General features: G+C 43.6%; 1 pseudogene; it reads right to left on the bottom strand.

Moving 5' to 3' along the window:
- LOC139385148 (activating signal cointegrator 1 complex subunit 3-like) overlaps window positions 1-24,255 on the bottom strand; it is a 175,375-nt pseudogene that overhangs the window by 115,039 nt on the left and 36,081 nt on the right.

The following is a 24,255-nucleotide window of genomic DNA, read 5'->3' as shown; positions in this document are numbered from 1 at the left end:
GGGGTGCTCAGGAGTATTTCTGTTTGTAATAAAGCCCTTTTGTCAGGAAAAACAAATTATGATTGGCTGGGCCTGGCTTCCCAGTGGGTGGACCCCAGTGCGCCCTTACCCAGTCATGTGAAAACCATAGATTAGGGCCTAATGAATTTATTTCAATTGACTGATTTCCTTCGATGAACTATAAGAAAGTAAAATCGTTTAAATTGTTGCATGTTGCATTTATATTTTCGTTCATTTACTCAGAGAGAGAGCCAAAGAAAGAGTAATACAAAGAGGTAGAGAGAGAAAAATAAAAAAAGAGGGAAAAAGAGAGAAAGGAGATACTATACACACCATCTTGACACATCTTTGAACTAAGCGAGTAAAGGAATGGATATTAGTGCAGTTTGTTTTGTACCCATCCTTTCTCTCTAGTCTAAATGACTGTAGGGCTGACTTCCTCTCATCCTCTCTCCCTGGCGAGTGGAGCGTCCTCCTGTCTAACCAATTATTTCCCCCAAGGCCAAGTCCTGAGAGCACCAACCAATTTATAAATATGCATTTCTGAATTAAGAGCGGCCCAGTTTCACCCTCTTCCGCACGGCTCCTGCACACGCAAGCAAGCAAGTAAGCACACACGCAAGCAAGCCCACACGCAAGCAAGCCCACACGCAAGCAAGCCCACACGCAAGCACGCACACACGCAAGCACGCACACAAGCAAGCACACACAATTGCCAGGACTCAAACACACACTGTGTCGCTGTGGCAAACACGTTCACTTTAAGTGGCTAGACCCCCTTTTGTTTTGATTTATCGACTTTGTCTGTAGATAACGAGGAGCCAGTGTCCCAAACTCCTTAAACATGCTAATTCATGCAAATGTATGCCTGTCACAATATTCACCTTGAGGTAACGCATACATGTTGTAAATATGAAGTTGCCATCTTTCAATGATCTTTTTGAAAATGTTCAGCGCTTTGTTTTTAATTTTTTTCATTTCTTAAAACGTCTCTGGCTGGCTTCATTGTTAATCAGATGTATGCACTGTAAATCTTCCAATAGGAGATGCAGCTGTCCCTGCCAGGAGTAGTCTCCGGGGTCCAAGCAGCAGTAACTCACTGAAGAGGTAACGTTACTGTAGGCTACTTGAGATACCATCATATGCAGCTGTTAACATAACATTAATTTAATTAAAATCCCTGTCTCCAAGCAACAAACACCAGCATGGTTATACATCTTCAGCACTAAGTGAAACACCACAAATATAGCTAACAGTTGAAACATTTGTATTTTATTTAACCTTTATTTGACTAGGCAAGTCCATTAAGAACAAATTCTTATTTACAATGATGGCCTACAGTTAACCACATCTAAGAGAAACTACCAACAGTAGACACCACAACTCACGTTTAAGAGAAGAACATTCTATACGGTTGTTTTATCAACTGGCCTCAGTTTGTGGGAGTTATTTCCTGTCACTGAGTTTATGAACAGGCCTGCGATCAGTCAATCAGTGTGCACACTGGGATTATCACATTAACTCATAGAAACAAACTTTGAGTAACAAAATCAATTTGACATCACCAGGCAAGATTCCAACTCAATTACGACGACAAGTCTTAAACACACTTAATCCCCCAGACATTCAAAAAGAGAACACACCTCGAGAACCAATCTCAAATTCCAGTTTCTTTCACCCCTGGGGTTGAAAAATCAGAGTAACTTTCCCAATATCTCCAGGTTTTCCAGGAACCGTGGTTGGAATATTAATGGAATCCTCCAACTGGGATTTCTGGAAAACCTGTGAATTTGGGGCAAGTTACTGGAATGTCCCAGCCCTACTCCCCCACAAAGACAGACCCATCCAGGATGTCAACCAGGTGGTGCTGATGTGAGGTCCTCTGAGGTCCAGAGGGGGCTGGGAGCAGAAGCATAACATTTTTGAAAGAACTTCTCTCCCGAACCTCTGCTCATTTAAAAACGTGTGACCACAAATACATTTTGGAAAATTGTTTAACCAAAATTCCATTTGAAGGGGCCATCTCAAAAATGTCCTAGATACGACTGCCTCATTCCAGCTTCGTTGCCACCTATTTATCATCATCATCATGTACAACTGACTAATCCAACTACCAACCTAAAACATCACTTTACATTCTGCTACACCCATGTGCCTTTTCATTTATATTTATTTCACCTCTTCAGTCTCCCCCCTCCTTTTTCGAACATTCTGTTTAAAAATCGCGCAACATTTCAGCGTCCTGCTACTCATGCCAGGAATATAGTATATGCATATGATTAGTATGTGTGGATAGAAAACACTCTGAAGTTTCTAAAACTGGTTAAATCACGGCTGTGACTATAACAGAGCGTGTGTTTCATCGAAAAGCGCAAGAAAAACTGGTCACTGAAAGCTGAAAAAAGTATCCATGCGCCACTTTCATGTATTGTGTAAAGGACACCAAAATTAATATGGACACGGATGCAATTCCTACAGCTTCCACACGATGTCGCCAAAAACGTCATTTTCATTGACAAAAATCCTTTGAGACATGACCAATAGATCCGTCATTCCATCCAGCCTACAACAATCGATTTTGGAAGATTGAAAAATGGACATTGTTTTCTTGAGTAGTTGCTATTGAATACAGATCGCCCAGTGATCAATTTGATCGCTTATTAACGTTTACAAATACCTAAAGTTGGGTTACAAAAGTAGGTTGAAGTGTTTTGTCAAAGAATATAGGCAACTTATATAATTTTTAAAAATGACGTTGCGTGTTGGAAGAGAGTTTTTTCCTGAAGCAGGCTATACAAATGGATATTTTGGGCATACATGGACGGATTTAATCGGAAAAAAGACAAATTTGTGATGTTTATGGAACATATAGGAGTGCCAACAAAGAATATGATCAAAGGTAATGAATGTTTTATATTTTATTTCTGCGTTTTTGTGTAGCGCCGGCTATGCTAATTATTTTGTTTACGTCCCCTTCAGGTATATTGGGGTGTTGCATGCTATCAGATAATAGCTTCTCATGCTTTTGCCGAAAAGCATTTTAAAAATCTGACTTGTTGGCTAGATTCACAACGAGTGTAGCTTTAATTCAATACCCTGCATGTGTATTTTAATGAACGTTTGAGTTTTAACGAGTACATTTAGCATTTAGCGTAGCGCATTTGCATTTCCAGGTGCCTAGTTGAGACGTCTGCGTCTCAAGTAGGATCAAGAGGTTTATTTAACCAGGTAGGCCGGTTGAGAACAAGTTCTCATTTACAACTGCGACCTGGCCAAGATAAAGCAAAGTAGTGCGACAAAAACAACACAAAAGTTACACAAACAAACGTACAGTCAATAGCACAATAGAAAAAAAAATGTATGTACAGTGTGTGCAAATGTAGAAGAGTAGGGAGGTAAGGCAATAAATATGCCATAGAGGCGAAATAATTACAATTTAGCATTAATACTGGAGTGATTGATGTGCAGATGATGATGTGCAAGTAGAGATACTGGTGTGCAAAATAGCAAGAAGATAAATAACAATATGGGGATGAGGTAGTTGGGTGTGCTATTTACAGATTCACTGTACCTGTACACAGCCATAGGTAAGCTGCACTGACAGCTGTTGCTTAAAGTTAGAGAGGGAGAGGATGCCTGGTCGTTCTTTAAAATTAATTTCCTCACCATCTTAGATAATAAGCATGCCCCGATCAAAAAATGCATAACTAAGAACAGATACAGCCCTTGGTTAACTCCAGACCTGACTGCCCTCGACCAGCACAAAAACAGTGCTGTCTGCCTGTGGCAGACTGCAATAACATCGAATAGTACCCGCGATATGCAACTGTTCAGGGAAGTCAGGAACCAATACATGCAGTCAGTCAGGAAAGCAAAGGCCAGATTTTTCAAGCAGAAATTTGCATCCTGTAGCTCTAACTCCAAAAAGTATTGGGACACTGTAAAGTCCATGGAGAACAAGAGCACCACCTCCCAGCTGCCCACTGCACTGAGGCTAGGTAACAGGGTCACCACTGATAAATCCATGATAATCCAAAATTATCCCCCCCCTCCTTCACCCAAATCCGGACAACAGATGTTCTGAAAGAACTGCAAAAACCTGGACCCGTACAAATCAGCTGGGCTAGACAATCTGGACCCTCTCTTTCTAAAACAATCCGCCGCCATTGTTGCAACCCCTATTACAAGCCTGTTCAACCTCTCTTTTGTATCGTCCGAGATCCCTAAAGATTGGAAAGCTGTTGCGGTCATTCCACTCTTCAAAGGGGGTGACACTCTAGACCCAAACTGCTGTAGACCTATATCTATCCTGCCCTGCCTCTCTAAAGTCTTCGAAAGCCAAGTTAATAAACAGATCACTGACCATTTCGAATCCCACCATACCTTCTCCGCTGTGCAATCCGGTTTCCGAGCCGGTCATGGGTGCACCCCAGCCATGCTCAAGGTACTAAACAATATCATAACCACCATCGATTAAAGACAGCACTGTGCAGCCATCTTCATCGACCTGGCCAAAGCTTTCGAATCTGTCAATCACTGTATTCTTATCGGCAGACTCAATAGCCTTGGTTTCTCAAATGACTGCCTCGTCTGGTTCACCAACTACTTTACAGACAGAGTTTAGTGTGTCAAATCGGAGGATCTGTTGTCCGGACCTCTGGGAGTCTCTATGAGGGTACCACATTGTTCAATTCTCGGGCCAACTCTTTTTTTCCGTATATATCAATGATGTCGCTCTTACTGCGGGTGATTCCCTGATCCACCTCTACGCAGACGACACCATTCTGTATACTTTTGGCCCTTCCTTGGACACTGTGCTATCTAACCTCCAAACGAGCTTCAATGCCATACAACATTCCTTCCGTGGCATCCAACTGCTCTTAAACGCTAGTAAAACCAAATGCATGCTTTTCAACCGTTCGTGAGATTAAAATATATACGAAATACATACAAAAAAAACGAGGAAGAAAACGATATTTACATGGGACAAGACGTGACAAGACAAAACACACGTCCAACTGCTACGCCATCTTGGATGTGCCTAACCCAGTGACTAAAAGTGTTGTTAGTTCCAGATGTCTAATAGAGAACCATACACATCTGTGGTCAACGTAGCAGCAAGATTAAATTCAGTTCCTAATGAGGCCAGCTGTGTGGAGCCCAACTGTAGCCCGTCTCTAAAACCCAGCTGGCTAAATCATCACTGTGAACACACTGTTAAAGTGAGCAAGCTGGATGGAACGTGACCGTTCGACACAGATTTTGTGGGAGTATTGAACCCATCAAAGCCCAGAACACGTGTGTTGTGTGTATTCCAATCCCAGTCCGTACTATGTTGTGTGTGTGTGTGTGTGTCCCAGTCTCGGTTCATGCAGTGTAGTCTGTGTGTATATATCTCCCAGTCCGTACTGTGTGGTGAGTGCGATGGAAGCTGGCAGGCTCATTATCAGAGTGCTAGCCCTGCCTACGGCCATATGTGCCAACCAGGCGGACTGGGAATAAACTGCCAATATAGAACCAATCCACCAGCCACTCTAAACTCACTAATTGGAGCCTCAAAGATCCCAGTAATGATTCTACAGCTAAATCTAAAACACCTACCAAGCAGTCTCTGTCCAATTGCCTCCCTGTCCTAGTTTTAACATACAGTGCATTGGGAAAGTATTCAGACATCTTGACTTTTTCCACATTTTGTTACGTTTTATCCCTATTCTAAAATGGATTTAATTGTTTTTTCCCCCTCATTAATCTACACACAATACCCCATAGTACCCCACATTACCCCATAATTGCACCTTTGGCAGCAATTACAGCCTTGAGTCTTTTTGGGTATGACCCTACAAGCTTGGCACATCTGTATTTGGGGAGTTTCTCCCATTCTTCTCTGCAGATCCTCTTAAGCTCTGTCAAGTTGGATGCAGAGCATCGCCGCACAGCTATTTACAGGTCTCTCCAAAGATGTTCAAGTCCGGGGCTCTGGCTAGGCCACTCAAGGACATTGTGCATAGGGTCATTGTCCTGTTGGAAGGTGAACCTTCACCCCAGTCTGAGGTCCTGAGCACTCTGGAGCAGGTTTTCATCAAGGATCTCTCTGTACTTTGCCTCGATCCTGACTAGTCTCCCGGTCCCTGGCGCTGAAAAACATCCCCACAGCATAACGCTGCCACCCCCATGCTTCTCCGTAGGGATGGTGCCAGGTTTCCTCCAGGCATGTAGGCCAAATAGTTCAATCTTGGTTTCATCAGACCAGAGAATCTTGTTTCTCATGGTCTGAGAGTCTTTAGCTGCCTTTTGGTAAACTCCAAGCGGGGTGTCAAGTGCCTTTTACTGATTAGTGGCGTCCTTCTGGCCACTTTACCATAAAGGCCTGATTGGTAGAGTGAGGCAGAGACGGTTGTCGTTCTGGAAAGTTCTCCCATCTCCACAGAGGAACTCTGGTGCTCTGTCAGAGTGACCATTGGGTTCTTGGTCTCCTCCCCCGATTGCTCAGTTTGGCCGGGAGGCCAGATCTAGATCTGAGCTAAAATTTCGAGTCTCATAGCAAAGGGTTTGAATACTTACAGTTGAAGTCGCAAGTTTACATACACCTTAGCCAAATACATTGAAACTCAGTTTTTCACAATTCCTGACATTTAATCCAAGTAAAAAATTCCCTGTCTTAGGTCAGTTGGGATCACCACTTTATTTTAAGAATGTGAAATGTCAGAATAATAGTAGAAATAATTATTTATTTCAGATTTCATTTCTTTCATCACATTCCCAGTGGGTCAGAAGTTTACATACACTCAATTAGTATTTGGTAGCATTGCCTTTAAATTGTTTAACTTGGGTCAAATGTTTCGGGTAGCCTTCCACAAGCTTCCCACAATAAGTTTGGTGAATTTTGGCCCATTCCTCCTGACAGAGCTGGTGTAACTTAGTCAGGGCTTTGTGATGGCCACTCCAATACCTTGACTTTGTTGTCCTTAAGCCATTTTGCCACAACATTTGAAGTATGCTTGGGGTCATTCTCCATTAAGGAACAACCATTTGCGACCAAGCTTTAACTTCCTGACTGATGTCTTGAGATGCTTCAATATATAATATATCCACATAATTTTCCTTCCTCGTGATGCCATCTATTTTGTGAAGTGCACCAGTTCCTCCTGTAGCAAAGCAACACCACAACATGATGCTGCCACCCCCGTCCTTCACGGTTGGGATGGTGTTCTTCAGCTTGCAAGCCTCCCCCTTTTTCCTCCAAACATAACAATGGCCATTATGACCAAACAGTTATATTTTTGTTTCATCAGACCAGAGGACATTTCACCAAAAAGTACGATCTTTGTCCCCATGTCCAATTGCAAACCATTGACTGTCTTTTTATGGCGGTGTTGGAGTAGTGGCTTCTTACTTGCTGAGCTGAGCAGCCTTTCAGGTTGTGTCGATATAGGACTCATTTCACTGTGGATATAGATACTTTTGTACCTGTTTCCTTCAGCAAGGTCCTTTGCTGTTCTGGGATTGATTTGCACTTTTCGCAACAAAGTACGTTAATCTCTAGGAAACAGAACGCGTCTCCTTCCTGAGCAGTATGGTGGCTGCGTGGTCCCATGGTGTTTATACTTGCATACTATTGTTTCTCCAGATGAACGTGGTACCTTTAGGCATTTGGAAATTGCTCTCAAGGATGAACCAGACTTGTGGAGGTCTACAATTTATTATCTGAGGTCTTGGCTGATTTCTTTTGATTTTCCCATGATGTCAAGCAAAGGCTTTGAAGGTAGTCCTTAAAATACACCAACAGGTACACCTCCATTTGATTAAAATGATGTCAATTAGCTTATCAGAAGCTTCTAAAGCCATGACATCATTTTCTGGAATTTTCCAAGCAGTTTAAAGGCACAGTCAACTTAGTGTAACTTCTGAGCCACCGGAATTGTGATACAGTGAATTATAAGTGAAATAATCTGTCTGTAAACAATTGCTGGAAAAATTACTTGCGTCGTGTACAAAGTAGATGTCCTAACCAACTTGCCAAAGCTATAGTTTGTTAACAAGAAACTTGTGGAGTGGTTGAAAAACAAGTTTTAATGACTCAAACTTAAGTGTATGTAATCTTCCGACTTCAACTGTATGTAAAGAAGGTATTGTTTTTTATTTTTAATACATGTGCAAAGAAAAATCTGAAAACCTGTTTTCGCTTTGTCATTATGGGGTATTTTGTGTCGATTGATGAGGAAAAAAGTATTTATGTAATTTTAGAATAAGGCTGTAATGTAACAAAATGTGGAAAAGTCAAGGGGTCTGAACACTTTCCAAATGCACTGTACCTGCTCAACTAAAAATGTCCTGTGCAAAGGTGTGTGCGTGTGGCTACTGTATACGTGTAAGCATATACTGACTGTATGAGTTAGTGTGTGAACAGCTAAACTAATTAAATGATGTGCATGTGTGTGTGGTAATGGGGAGCTCAAAGAAAGTTGTTTGCACGCTATCCTTTTAATTACTTTTCAGTTCCATTTCATTCCATTTGAATTGACAGCTTGATCAACTTTTAATTGCTAGTTTTAGTAAACAGCTTATCAGCCTGCTCCAAGCCCACACACACAGCCCTGAATGACCTGGCCAAACACACACACAAGCTGTACTGTGGGGTTTGACAGAGTGAGATGCAGATGCAGCAAACAGGAGGCCCATTAATTTCCCCACAGCACACCAGTAGAAAGAGAGAGAGAGAGCGAGGGAGTTGAAGGGAGAGAGGAGAAGGAGGTGAAGGGAAAGAGAAGCAGAGAAAAAGGGAGGGAAATTGAGAAAAAGACAGAGGGTGAGTGGAGAGTGAAAGCGAGGGAGAGAGCAAGAATAAGAGAAGCAATCAATCACCCCATCCTGAGGCACCCATCCAGGGGGCACTGTTACTGGACTCACTCGTGCACACGCGCGCGCCGACTCACCCCTACGCGCGTGCCGACTCACCCTTACGCAAGCGCTCGCCGACTCACCCCCACACGCAGACACACCCCTACGCGGAACTCACCCCTACGCACGTGCCAACTCACCACAGACTCACACACACAAGTATGCTTGGGGTCACACAGACTCACACACACACAGACTCACACACACACACACGGACTCACACACACACAGACTCACACACACACACGGACTCACACACACACACGGACTCACACACACACGGACTCACACACACACGGACTCACACGCACACACGGACTCACACACACACACACAACCTGAGAGATAAGTGGCTCTAGATGAGATGTATGCTGCCACTCCCCAAGGCCTCTCCTTTCACATCAGAGATAAGGCTTTAACAAGCCTCTGTCCACCATCTGTGCTCTTTCCACCCCCCACTCTCTCTCTCTGACTGCCTCTCTCATCCCCACACCTGCTTTGCAAGTCTGAGCAAACACACACACACACACGTGTGCACTGAGGAAATCAAAACTGGATTAGGAAACGTAATCAGGACATATTAATTATGGATGGCACTCCCTGCTCTGTCTCGTGTCCTCCTGTCACAGTCCAGAGCACAGGACCCATGTCTCTCACACTGAAGGGTGAGGTAGAGACACCAACAAGTGGGGGACACTAATGGGGGAGGGTTGAACATTGAATTAGGAGATAAGAGGAGGGTGGAAACCCTCACTTCATTTAGAAGAGTCTTTGTGCTAAATCCTAGAACTAGAACCGGGCTTACTACACTCCTCTTGAAGGTTTGAACACATGAAGGTCCAAAATCTGCATTCAGTGAGGAGAGAGACACCTAGTCAGGACATGAGGACAGAAGAGTGAGTCCACACACATGATTCCAACCATCACACGCATCACACGCACCACAAGTCCCTCTGACCCTCCCTCTCTATGACAGCAGAGTAGACGGATAACCCTGTCCATCAGTACACAATCATGTCAATGTCTATGAAGAAGACAGGCTAAGTGTTCAATATCCACTTAGGCGAAGAAGCTGCAGGAGAATACACAACCAGAGTTTGGCAGGAAACTCTCCCCCATTCATCACTCATGTTCCTGCCCTTTAAAAAACCCACTAGGGACAGTAAAGACCATCAGCGCAAGCACACACGCCCCTAAATCCTATCGCTCAATTCAGTGCTCCCCTTCGGGAATAACCATATGTCTTAATGTAAGTCAAGTCTTCATAGAATCCTTGAAGAGGAGGGTGGTCCTGATTAGCAGTTCCTCGGGGGACAGGATGTGTCTGATAGGGTTGCAAAAGCTACCGGTAATTTGACAAAGTTACCAGAATCTTCAGTAATTTTGGTAAATAACAGAAAAGCTATGGCAATGTAATGTAACTTCAGTCATTTATACTTTTAAAAAAAAGATATATATCTAGTATACATTTTTTATTTGTGTCATACTGTCCATGAGTTTCTAGACCATGTGGTTCAAGAGAAAATTGCCTAATTCATTTTAAAAGCATCTAATCAACAATGCCACGAGATGTCTTGTGATAGATTACATAAAATCACTGAAAGATACCAAAATTCTGGTAGTTTACTGGTAAAGTTAGAAATGTTCCAGTAATATACCCTCCCTTTTGCAACCCTAGTCTGTGTCTTCTCAAGCCTCCATGGATATTTCAGTTGATATTTCAGTACATCTATTAGTGCCTGAGTGGAGGGGTTGTTGTGTTGTTTTTCTGTCAGTACTAGGTGGAAAGCCAACCACACACACAAACACACAAATTTATTCACAGAAATTAGGAGGGCTTTTACCAGCGTGACGAGAGCAGGATGCGTAGGCCACTGATTCATTGGTTAAAAGGCCCCTTAATAAATTCCCCACTTTTAATGTTTCACAGTGCTATTAAAGGCTTGCCAGGCCAGGCAGAGCCATGTTGCCCATTACAGATTTCAATAAATGACAATCTACGCTACGGTGCGTGATGGTGGAGAAAGAAAGGGAAGGGGAAAAAAGCTGACAAGCTTTCGGTTCGGCCTGCCTTGCAAAGCACTGCTCCTAATAGCACATAAAGACTTATTAGCCTCGGTGTTGTGTGCTTGGCGCTTAATAAGAGAGAGGCATATTGTTTCAGAGTAGCATGGCTTAAGTTAATGAATAGAGGAGCTCCTACGCTAGGGGCTAATTCACATCGCTCAGCTGAACAGGCTCCATATCAATCTGGATCAGTCACACGGAGGTTTCAAACAGAACAGGAAGCAGGGAATCTAGCCTGCTGGAGCTAGTGGAGAGACAGGGAGAAGCACAGAACAAAACAATACAAGAAAGAAATATAGAAAAACAGATGGCACCTCAGAGAATTCCCTTTTTATTCTCAGTCTCTTTAAAAAAAAAAAACATTTAATGTGGAACTTGTAAATTAATTTTGCGACGGCCAAGGCTGCAGAATGAATAAAATGGTGAAAAGGAGCTTTATTTATTAACTCTCTCTGTAAGACACAACCACAAACTTATCATGCCCTGGTGTACTGTCATTCATTGTTCCCGTGAGACAAATAGAAACAGGAAATTAATTTGAGAGAGAGAGAGAGAGAGAGAGGAAGAGATAAATCCTGTCTGTCCATCCCACTTAAAGTAGAGGAGAGCCTCAGACATTGATCACTTCCTTCATGATGAGGACCAAGGGTTCTTCCACAACTACTATCTCATGCAAAGGGTCGTGCTGTTGCATGTGAGGGCTCACATCAGACCTGGGTTCCAATAGTATTTGTCTTATTTCAAATACTACTGAATAGTTTCAAATACGCTTCGAGCAAAAGACTGTGCCTACGCTTCGAGCAAAAGACTGTGCCTAGGCTTCGAGCAAAAGACTGTGCCTACGCTTCGAGCAAAAGATTGTGCCTACGCTTCGAGCAAAAGACTGTGCCTACGCTTCGAGCAAAAGACTGTGCCTACGCTTCGAGCAAAAGACTGTGCCTACGCTTCGAGCAAAAGACTGTGCCTACGCTTCGAGCAAAAGACTGTGCCTACGCTTGGAGCAAAAGCCTACCTTGATTGGGACATGCATGCGTGTGCATATACAACTATGTTTTGCCTCTCTATTCGGGCACTTGGGCAAACCTTCCTCTCAAATACCTGGTCCCTTAGAACACTTACTGTTTGATGTGCCAGGAGGCTCTCCAGAGGCTTGAAGATACAGTGTGAATAGCCGAGAACCAACCCGAGGAGCAAATGTATCAGGTACTGGTGCGGGTAATAGCCAAAGCAGCTGAACCCAGGGCTAGGGGTGAATCCAGGGTTGGAGATGGGGATGAGGAAGGAGACAGGACCTGAGGTATGGGATAGGGCCGGGATGATACCAGTCTCACAACATTTCTTCCATGGCGGAAATGAAAACACAAAGCAGACCAAATTCTTTGGTCCTTTAAAAACCTGCTGTGTGTAAAATGTTGTGTGCTATAGCTTGAAAAATCAATCATTGTGACTCTGGATGACAACATAATTATGTTTGTTTCCAACAGTAGGGCTGTTTTCCTAAAGAAGTTAAATCCACTTAATGTTTTGTTTCCTTGCTGCGATACTGGTATCACCCCAGCCCTAGCGTGGGAGAGAGCTTTTTGAAAGTGATACTCTCACACCCAATCCCAGCCCTAGTGATACTCTCACACCCAATCCCAGCCCTAGTGATACTCTCACACCCAATCCCAGCCCTAGTGATACTCTCACACCCAATCCCAGCTCTAGTGATACTCACACCCAATCCCAGCCCTAGTGATACTCTCACACCCAATCCCAGCCCTAGTGATACTCTCACACCCAGTCCCAGCCCTAGTGATACTCTCACACCCAATCCCAGCCCTAGTGATACTCTCACACCCAATCCCAGCCCTAGTGATACTCTTACACCCAATCCCAGCCCTAGTGATACTCTCACACCCAATCCCAGCCCTAGTGATACTCTCACACCCAATCCCAGCCCTAGTGATACTCTCACACCCAATCCCAGCCCTAGTGATACTCTCACACCCAATCCCAGCCCTAGTGATACTCTCACACCCAATCCCAGCCCTAGTGATACTCTCACACCCAATCCCAGCCCTAGTGATACTCTCACACCCAATCCCAGCCCTAGTGATACTCTCACACCCAATCCCTGCCCTAGTGATACTCTCACACCCAATCCCAGCCCTAGTGATACTCTCACACCCAATCCCAGCCCTAGTGATACTCTCACACCCAATCCCAGCCCTAGTGATACTCTCACACCCAATCCCAGCCCTAGTGATACTCTCACACCCAATCCCAGCCCACTTCATGAAGTACCCTCTCTGGAACAGCAGAATGGGTGTAAAAACTAAATAGTCGAAACTCCACTTAGCCCACCAGAGGAAGCTAGGGATTGATTGTGGATAGAGTGAGACGTTTCCATGGAAAAAAACACTATAAAAATCTGGACATTTACACATTTAAAAAAGCCTAATGAAGATAATGAGTGACAGGCAGGGAGACAAACACCTGAGCCAGCGTCGCAAAAATAACAACAGCAGCCACACATGCATGACCAATCCTTCTCTTAATCAATTTGTCTCAGCCTGTGATCACACACACACAGTATGCCTGTCATCTTGAGTGACAGACAGGTTAAGTGAGGTGAACAGCTACAGGAGTACTCTTCAAATATGACAAAATATGTTCCAAGGTTTAAACATAAATATGATGCCATGTTTGGGAACATCCAGGGGAGTTAATTCCACACTTAGGATTCTATCCAAAATCTATTCAAGATTGAATGTAGTGCATTTCACAACACACTTGACAGAGAATAAATGCCATAATAACTGTTTCTAACATCCCACCATGATCCCATACAGAATGACTCCAGAAGTCTAGATGAAGAACCAGAAGAAAAGACAGTGATGTGATTGAACTGAAGCCAACTGACCACCTCTGCTCTCCCATCTCCCAAATGGCTGGGTGGGGATTGGCTCACCTGTCCATCAGTCCGGTCCACTTCCTTGCTATTGGCTGAGGGAAGATTTGTAAGCCTGTCACTTAGACTGTCACTCGACCTGTCAGTGAGGGAGGAGAAGCCATTGTGGCTCCAGACAGCTGGCTGAGAACTACAGCACTTCCATTAAGACTCAACATCACTCACTGCCAATTACGGCTCCAGAACGCTCCCAGTCGCAGGAATATGGACACCAGGGAGTGAAACTGAGCCCTGGCTGGCACTCACACAGTCACACAGAAACCCTTTACGGTATGTTGCCAGTAAAAAAAATGATCAGCCAATGTTTTTTAGAGCCCAATTCATATAGTCCCATGATTACCATATTCTTGGCCGGGATAAGCCTTGTATATCTCCCGTGCAGATTCTGGCAAGTTTAGGAGAGGAAGTAGATGTGGGCCGATGTGGATGGATATCTATTTCAATAAATCAATTGAATATACACCATCACAAAGAAATATATTACTAAATTGTTTTATGCAGGCCCTAAAACATAAGACTAATAAAATGTATTTTCAAAAGAACAGAATGGCACATTTGTATACAGTGCATATGGAAAGTATTCAGACCCATTGACTTTTTCCACATTTTGTTACCTTATTCTAAAATTTATTAAATCGTTTTTTCCCCCCTCAATCAATCTAAACATAATACCCCATAATGACAAAGCAAAAGCAGGTATAGATATGTTTTGCAAATGTATAAAAACATTTACATAAAGTATTCAGACCCTTTACTCAGTACTATGTTGAATCACTTTTGGCAGCGATTACAGCCTAGACTATTCTTGGGTATGACGCTACAAGCTTGGGACACCTGCATTTAGGGAGTTTCTCCCATTCTACTCTGCAGATCCTCTCAAGCTCTGTCAGGTTGGATGAGGAGCATCGCTGCACAGCTATTTTCAGGTCTCTCCAGAGATGTTCGATTGGGTTCAAGTCTGGGCTCTGGCTGGGCCACTCAAGGACATTCAGAGACTTGTCTCGAAGCCACTCCTGTGTTGTCTTGGCTGTGTGCTTAGGGTCGTTGTCCTGTTGGATGGTGAACCTTCACCCCAGACTGAGGTCCTGAGCAGGTTTTCGTCATGATCTCTATGTACTTTGCTCCGTCCCTTTCCCTTGATCCTGACTATGATCCCAGTCTCTGCCGCTGAAAAACATGCCCACAGCATGATGCTGCCACAACCATGCTTCATCATAGGGATGGTGCCAGGTTTCCTCCAGATGTGGCACTTGGCATTCAGGACAGAGAGTTCAATCTTGGTTTCATCAGACCAGAGTATCTTGTTTCTCATGGTCAGAGTCCTTTAGGTGCCTTTTGGCAAACTCCAAGCAGGCTGTTGTGCTTTTTATTGAGGAGTGGCTTCTGTCTGGCCACTCTACCATAAAGGCCTGATTGGTGGAGTGCTGCAGAGATGGTTGCCCTCCTGGAAGGTTCTCCCATCTCCACAGAGGAACTCTAGAGCTATGTCAGAGTGACCATCGGGTTCTTGCCAAGGCCCTTCTCCCCCGGTTGCTCAGTTTGGTTGGGCAACCAGCTCTAGGAAGAGTCTTGGCGGTTCCAAACTTCTTCCATTTAAGAATGGTGGAGGCCACTGTGTTCTTGGGGACCTTAAATGTTTTTGGTACCCTTCCCCTGATCTGTTTCTCTACACAATCCTGTCGTCCTGGAGCTTTACGGACAATTTCTTAGACATCATGGCTTGGTTTTTGCTATGACATGCACTGTCAACTGTAGGACCTTCTATAGACAAGTGTGTGCCTTTCCAAATCATATCTCATACATTTACTACAGGTGGACTCCAATCAAGTTGTAGAAACATCAAGGATGATCAATGGAAACAGGATGCACCGGAGCTCAATTTCGAGTCTCATGGCAAAGGGTCTGAATATTTACATTTGTATTTTTAATAAATCAAATGTAAACATTTTTTTTGCTTTGTCATTATGGGGTATTGTGTGTAGATTGATGACAAAAAAGTTATTTAACCAATTTTAGAATAAGGCTGTAATGTAACACAATGAGGGAAAAGTCAAGGGATCTGAATACTTTCCAAATGCACTTTATGGCTGCAGCATGCACATGAAATCAATAGGTATTTTGTTCATTAAACAGACAAGACACACTTAGACTACCCTAATCGCAGTCCACACGCATATATTTTATAGTAGGCTAAGAATATAGGTACCATTGAGAGCCTCTTGACTGGCTGTATCACTACTTGGTATGGCAATAGCACCGCCCTCGATCGCAAGGCGCTACAGAAGGTGGTGCAGACAGCCTAGTACATCACTGGGACAGAGCTCCTTGCCATCCATGATCTCTGTATCAGGTGGTATGAAAGGAAGGCCTGGAAAATTGTTAATGACTCCAACCACCCAAGCCATAGACTGTTCTCTCTGCTCCTGCATGGCAAACAGTCCCGGTGCATCAAGTCTGACGCCAACAGGCTCCAGAACTAACCTTCTCACAGTCATTCTCCCTCCAAAATTGCAAGTCCCTCCGTGATGTGTAGTATGCTGTGTGCTTTTGACAGTGCTGTGTGCCCCCCACCTCCCAAATTCACATGTAACCATTGGGTGTCTTACCTCGTCCAGTTCAGAGATGCAGATGGGTTTCTCCTCAAAGCCGATGGACATGGGATCACTAGGAGGAATCTCCACCTCTTCATACATCTTATTATTCTCTCTCTTTATCCCCTCTGGTAACATCAGCTGAACATAACACAAACACATCCCAAATATTAACAATGCACTGCATTACATAAAGGACATTTCCACCCCAATATATGTATTACCAACTGAACTACATAATATTAAACATTTTACAATACACATAATAAAACATCAAACAGTGCCTCAACCTGAAAACAAACACATTCAAAACATTGCAAAAGTAATGTTCAGATTTGAAAATGTATCAACTTTCCAGTGAACATAATTTCCCCGACCCCACCTGCTCCTACTGAACTGAGGACTAAAGAAACACACCCCAGGTTAGTTGATGTAAATAGTGAGTGAAAAATCAGCAAGAACAAAAAAACAGGATAAAAGCAGTGGCTTGTGGGTAATGTGATGGGTGCTGGTGTGTAATAAAAGGAACAGACTGCCATGAAGGATGGTGGGTAAACAAAGAACTGAAAAGTGTGTGTGCTTGTGTGTGTGTGCACACGTGTGTGTACTTTATGACTTTCCTCCATGTCACTATGAAAGAGAAATGGAAGTAATACAAACTAATACAAAACAAGGTGTTCATTTTGCCCAATAATACAGGTGGGCAGGATTTGAAAAGGTCTTCTAGTCTTGTTATAATCACTTTTTATTTGGATAGAACATGATGGTCTGGAGGTCAAGTGTATAGGGCATATATTTGGTTTTGGGCAGTACAGGGCTTTGTCCCAAAAGGCTCCCTATTCCCTTATCCCTACATAGTGCAGTACTTTTGACCAGAGCCCTATGGAGCCTGCTCAAAAGTAGTGCATTAAATAAGAAAAGGGTGCCATTTGTGACGCACATCTGGTAATCCCCACATACTGTACCTTGGCTCCCCCTACGAAGGCGGAGGTCTTGGTGGCCTCGGCGTAGCAGTCATAGACGTTGGGGTAGCGGACGCGTTTGTACACCCTCTCTCTGCTCAGCACTGGAGACCACCGTGCTGTCAGCAGGGCCTGCTCTCTGGAGTAACACAACCATTAATCAACCACAACACAACTGTGACACAACAATAACACATCCATAAAACCCATAAAGAAATATATATATATATAGTATTTCAACACCAAATATCCACAGCCATAGTTACATATGCTTAATGTGTGGTTGGTTGTGATTGGGGATGGATACTAGAGTTGAGAGCTGTTAGACAGGAGAGGTGTGGAGATGTGAGGCGCTGCAGTAATACTATTCTCTGCTAATGTAACGTGGCTTACCTCTCTGTTAATCTCTTCCCTCACACTCTGCCGGATTTGGCCCGGATAAGTTTTTAATTAAACAGATCGCTGCGCTGCTTTTCTATCCTCTGAAAGTAAACTTTCAGAAAGATCCTTTCTTATTTATTTTTTTCAGAAAAAAATGTGACCAGGAGCCGTGTTTTTTTTTCTTATAACCTGCAGCCGAGCAGTGATGACAAATGCAGGAGGGTGTTTCCATATGGAAAGAAGATCACAGGGGGAGATGTAGAAAAAGAAGTAAAGCAGAGAGAGATGAGAAGAGAGACAGAAGAGAAAGAGATGGGAAGAGAGACAGAAGAGAAAGAGATGGGAATAGAGACAGAAGAGAAAGAGATGGGAAGAGAGACAGAAGAGAAAGAGATGGGAAGAGAGACAGAAGAGAAAGAGATGGGAAGAGAGACAGAAGAGAAAGATGGGAAGAGAGAGAAGAGAAAGATATGGGAAGAGAGACAGAAGAGAAAGAGATGGGAAGAGAGACAGAAGAGAAAGAGATGGGAAGAGAGACAGAAGAGAAAGAGATGGGAAGAGAGACAGAAGTGAAAGATGGGAAGAGAGAGAAGAGAAAGGGGAAGAGCTAGAGTGAGTGAGATTGAGTGTGGTGGTTCACCTCTGAGCTCTCATCTCCTTGGGGTCAAAGTAGAGGTCGGAAGAGGATTCGGTGTCATCCCAGCGTCTCTCTCCCTCTTCCTCATCTCTTTCTCCTTCCCCGACTGGATGGTCACCTGACAGCCGTAGGTGGGCTTGCTGCTCCCCTCTCCTCCGCCTCCTTTACGGCTAACATCTAAACACAAGAATAACAGAGACATCAGTAAAATATTACAAACCGACAGTTGGGTCATCACTGATACATTCAATGTTTCTTTGAGCTAGGCTACAATGTTGTATTGTGTAATTGAGCACTTATAATATGGTAACTAAGTTTGGAACAGCATGTACAGTACTGTAATACACAATTTGCCACCGCCTATTGTATACCACCTATACCATACTGCCTATATTATAGCTGAAGGTCTAGGTGAAGTCACCCCACCGTCTACTCTTCAGCTGTGCTGTTTATCAGACATGGTTGCTAGACTGGTCAATAGTTAATGGTGAGAGCCGAGCTGCGATGCAACAGGACTGACAAGTGGCTGTGTGTGTTTTTCCAGACTGAAACAACCATATCTGTTCAGATTCTGGTTGCCACCAGGTGGAAAGGACAATTTGTAACCCCTGGACCTCAGCATTAATTCATATTGTAACGTGTGTGTGTGTGTGTGTCCTTTACTTAACCTGCATGGTTAAGGGCCCACAGGAGACCACCAGCTCAGCTTGTTGTTGAGCAGGGAGAAAGAGCATCACAGGAGCAAAATAAACCCTAACAGCATACAAGTACAAGTGACGTGAGTAAAATCTATAACTACTTCAACAGAGGACCTACAACCCCAGGGTGGTCTAGACCTTTATCTTTCTAGTGTGTGTGTGTGTGTGTGTGTGAGAGTGTGAGTGTGAGAGAGAGAGTGTGTACTAGGGTTTAATATTTTCCAGAGAATTTACCAATTTTTCTTCCTGAGAAAATTGCAAGAAATGACCAGTATCCCGGTATTCCAGTTGAAACCAGAAGTGCTATTTAAAAGCATATAATACAAGCGAGAGAAAAAAACTGACGTGATTATACCACTGTAAATGGAGAAATACACACATGGATCTAACGTAGCCTAGTTTTAAATGACTATTTTACCCAAGTAATCCATTGGTTTTGTTGTTTTCAGTAGTCCATAGTAGACAAATTCTCAAAATATTTTTCAAAACAATGAGTCTAGATTTCTAGCTTTGAATGTCCTGATTATTCCTGATGTTCCCAATTGCCCATGAGTAAATTCTCCCAACATTCAACTGGATTGAGTGAGCGGTGTGTTGACTTGGTTCAACACATAGGTGTCAAAACTGCTTCAAATATAAAACAGTTGAGATTATTTCGCAGAAAATAATGTTCCTTGAATTGTCAGAGTTTACTGTGACGAAAAGTAGCTAACAGCCATGCTCTGTGTTCTCTCATGTCTCGTCATTGAGCAGAGCAGCCCAAGAGGAGCTGATGCTATATACACAGACATCCAGAGCCGCCATGAGCAGAGCTCATGCATAACGAGCAAGTGACAGACGGAGAGGAGCAGCTAATGGATTTAATAACGAACAAAGTTATTTCTAATTTCGGGTTTTGGGCAAAAGCAATCGGACCTAGGTAGGGTAGGGCCTGAACATTGCAGGCATAGGTAGGGCTCAGGCAGGGCTCTATTAAACATCTCAGCAAATCAGTTGAACATCCCAAGAGAGTCAGCTAGAACGTGCTGCTTTAAGTCTCGCATGGTGACGTAATTAGACTTTTTGACAGACGGGGTGTTTCGATATCTAAGATGCAACCGTATGATAAATGAAATTTCGAGACCGTATGCATGGTGGATTGACTAGAAATACACATTACAATTTAGGGTAAAATTCCCCTTTAAGGTAGCCTATGAAGCACTTTTGGCCGACTGCTCAAATATTATGAGGTCCAGTGAAAATTACATTTGTTTTAGCCTACCTCAGCATTTTCTCGCCTTTGTACCTGGCTATCGGGGGGATTTGGGAAGGTCGTGGGTGTTTTTACGTCATTATAACCTGCTTATTGTGGTGACTGTCGCAGGGAACATCAGCTTCTAAACAAACAGGCCTAAACTAGCGGAGATTCAGCACCATGGATAGCTCAGTTAATCAACTGCCCGCAAATCTGACCAGCAGCCCACCGTGTGGCTGCTTTTGTAATCATAACATCATGAAACAATGGTGCAAATGTCGATTTCCTCAAGCGCTTTTGTGGACACAGTATCTGCCGTTTTGTGATTAGCACCCGTTTGTATTTCAGCCTCTGCCAGTGCCACGTTAGTGGAGATTTGAATGTGAGATTGAGATTGAGATTGTGTACGGTGACGGCATCGAGAGGTTGCGTGTAGCCTGCACATATAGTAAGCAATTACATTTTTAGAAGCCATGCAGCCTCAGGGATGTTTTCTATTGGGGACTTTGTGATGAGTGAATATGGTAGGCTGCTAGCGTTGACTGGTTTAATGTATGAATGAAGCCAGAGATTTGATACATCGCACGTGCATATTTTGTTTCTCTTTTCTGCATATCATCTCACCAGTTGTGATAAGTTGAGGGATTCTTGGGGAGGGTAGGCTATGGCCATTTTTGGGGGAGCGGATCTGTATACCCCGCAGGCCTACTTGTTGTTTGCAATGGAATGGTAGGAGAACCCATTACACGCAGCCCTTTGAATTTATGTCGACTTTGTGAATGTAAATAGGCCTACGGTAGGCTACAACAGCACGCACACAATCACACACTGAGCGCTGATGATTGATCATGCAGATAGCAGAGCAGGCCACAGAGAAGCCAGAGATGGACACAAAATAGAATTTAACAGTTCAATTTCACGTCACACTGTTCATATAAATAATGTATTATAATGTACCGGTTTCTCGCCATTATGTATCCCTGGAAACGAGAATGTTGTGAGAGAGTGTGACACAGCGAGTGTTAAAGCCCCCAGAGACTGCGTCAGACCGAGTCACAACAGTTCAATAGAAGACAGAATTGCTCTTGAAAACAGATGAGATGTGATGATTGTCCTGAGGTCTCGGCTGATTGTCTGAATGATCTTATCTTTATCTCCTCTAACGGCTCTAGCTGCTGCACCCCCCCCCCTCCCCCAGTACCTCTCTTCCCCTCCTACATCTCTTCACTCCAACATTCCTTCATTCTTGATGCGCCTATTCCTCTAGCCTAATCTATTCCCTCTCCCTCCCTCTCTTTCCAGCTCTCTCTCATCAACTCCTACTACAGCTTTCAGAACAGTGATTGCCACCAGGATTCATGCAATTCTTTTAATTTTCAAAGTACGACTAGGGCTGGAATATTCAATGTATAACCGCAAAGGTTATGGATGAAGACCGTCATGAAAATAACCGTCATAAATGTTTTAAAAATATATAATAAAATAACTTCTGTGCGTGGAACGAACCTGAAGACGGGCGGGGCATTCGTGTGGTTGAGTCCGTTTCAGCCGTTACATGGACTCTTAACAACGTGATGAAACGTTGTTGCTCCTTGCTGAAACAAGCAAATTAGACTTCAGTTGCCTAGGCAACGCACACCACAACGCAGCAGCAGACATAGAAAATAGAATGAATAGAGCATGCTTGGAAACTCTAGAGGCCTAAGTTTTTCCTTGCCAACGTGCTTCAACACCTGCATTGCTTGCTGTTTGGGGTTTTAGGCTGGGTTTCTGTACAGCACTTTGAGATATCAGCTGATGTACGAAGGGCTATATAAAAAAAATTGATTTGATATATTTTCTCTCTTGCTTTGTTTGCCCTTATCTCTGATAAGCTACCCAGGAAAGGGCTGAAAATAGCCCATATTAATATATGTAGCCTTAGAAATAAGGTTCATGAAATCAATAACTCAGTTAAAATTCATATATTAGCCATTTCTGAGAATCACAGATAATTAATTTGATGATACAGCAGTAGCAATACAAGGCTATAACATATATCGAAGAAACAGAAATGCTTATGGGGGAGGTGTTGCTGTAGGCACGCAAGCACACACACACACACGAGCCTGCTGGAAGGGTACCACATGAGGGAGGCTGTCTTCCCTGTAAAGTACAGAGATTGAGATTGCCTGCAATGACAACAAGCTCAGTCCAATGATGCTGACACACCGTCCCAGACCATGACGGACCCTCCACCTCCAAATCAATACTTCTCCAAAGTACAGGCCTCGGTGTAACGCTCATTACTTCGACGATAAACACGAATCCGACCATCACCCCTGGGGAGACAAAACCGCAACTCGCCAGTCCTGTCTGGTGCAGCGACGGTGGGTTTGTGCCCATAGGCAATCATTGCCGGTGATGTCTGGTGAGGACCTGCCTTACAACAGGCCTACAAGCCTTCAGTCCAGCCTCTCTCAGCCTATTGTGGACAGTCTGAGCACTGATGGAGGGATTGTACGTTCCTGGTGTAACTCAGGCAGTTGTTGTTGCCATCCTGTACCTGTCCCGCAGGTGTGATGTTCAGATGTACCGATCCTGTGCAGGTGTACACATGGTCTGCCACTGCAAGGATGATCAGCTGTCCTTCCTGTCTCCCTGTAGCGCTGTCTTAGGCGTCTCACGGTACAGACATGGCAATTTATTGCCCTGGCCACATCTGCAGCCCTCATGCCTCCTTGCAGCATGCCTAAGGCACGTTCACGCAGATGAACAGGGACCCGTGGCATCTTTCTTTTGGTGTTTTTCAGAGTCAGTAGAAAGGCCTCTTTAGTGTCCTAAGCTTTCATAACTGTGACCTTAATTGCCTACCGTCTGTAAGCTGTTAGTGTCTTAACGACCGTTCCACAGGTGCATGCTAATTAATTGTTTATGGTTTATTGAACAAGTATGGGAAACAGTGTTTAATCCCTTTACAATGAAGACCTGTGAAGTTATTTGGATTTTTATGAATTACCTTCGAAAGACAGTCCTGAAAAAGGGAAGTTAATTTTTTTGCTGAGTTTATATTGGTCATATTGCTCATGGCTCATGGCTCATGAGAGGTGTACAATGGGATTGCCTTGCAGTTCTCCAGCTGTATCCACTGAAAACGCACAAGGTTCAAGGCACGAGGGCAGGGGATGGTCCGCAGAGCCGCGCACAGAAGACTGATCATGGGGAAGGGAGGAGGAGGAAGGGCGAGGGAGAGTGGACCCCCTCCCTGCCACACTGGGTAGCACAGATCAACACTAAGAGGCAATACACTAGTAATGGCGCTGACCAGGGAAATGTTCCTGCTGTTCTTAGTGCCAGTCTGCACGTTCAAACTAAAACAATGTAACTAAGAATGGCATCTTTATGCCTTCATTAATAAAATAATGATAAAACACCTCTTTCAAAACGCCAATGTTTATTTAGTTATGGATTCATAACTAATTACTATGGGAATAAATATAACTGAATTACAGAAATATTGTAACAAAGTGGTCTAATGAAGGTAGACAAATTGTTGCTTACTGGAAAATATTATTTGAAACACACACGGTCATGTTGTAAAGTGCCATTATGGCTTATTAGCAGGTAGCTGGATAATAGACTTGCCAAGGAGGGTAGGGGGAGAATTCTATCGTCAAATGTATTTCTTAGTTAGGTTGGCTGTATCACATCCGGCCATGATTGGTTGCAATTTCAGTTTAATCCACCAGAAAATACAAAAAATAAGACAACAAAAATGATTATTATTATTATTATGTATCACATCCGACCGTGATTGGGACTCCCATAGAGCAGCGCACAATTGGCCCAGCGTTT

This window comes from Oncorhynchus clarkii, chromosome 3 (genome assembly GCF_045791955.1).
Source record: "Oncorhynchus clarkii lewisi isolate Uvic-CL-2024 chromosome 3, UVic_Ocla_1.0, whole genome shotgun sequence".
In the NCBI taxonomy this organism is placed as follows: Eukaryota; Metazoa; Chordata; class Actinopteri; order Salmoniformes; family Salmonidae; genus Oncorhynchus; species Oncorhynchus clarkii.
This window is presented reverse-complemented; position numbering and strand designations above follow the sequence as displayed.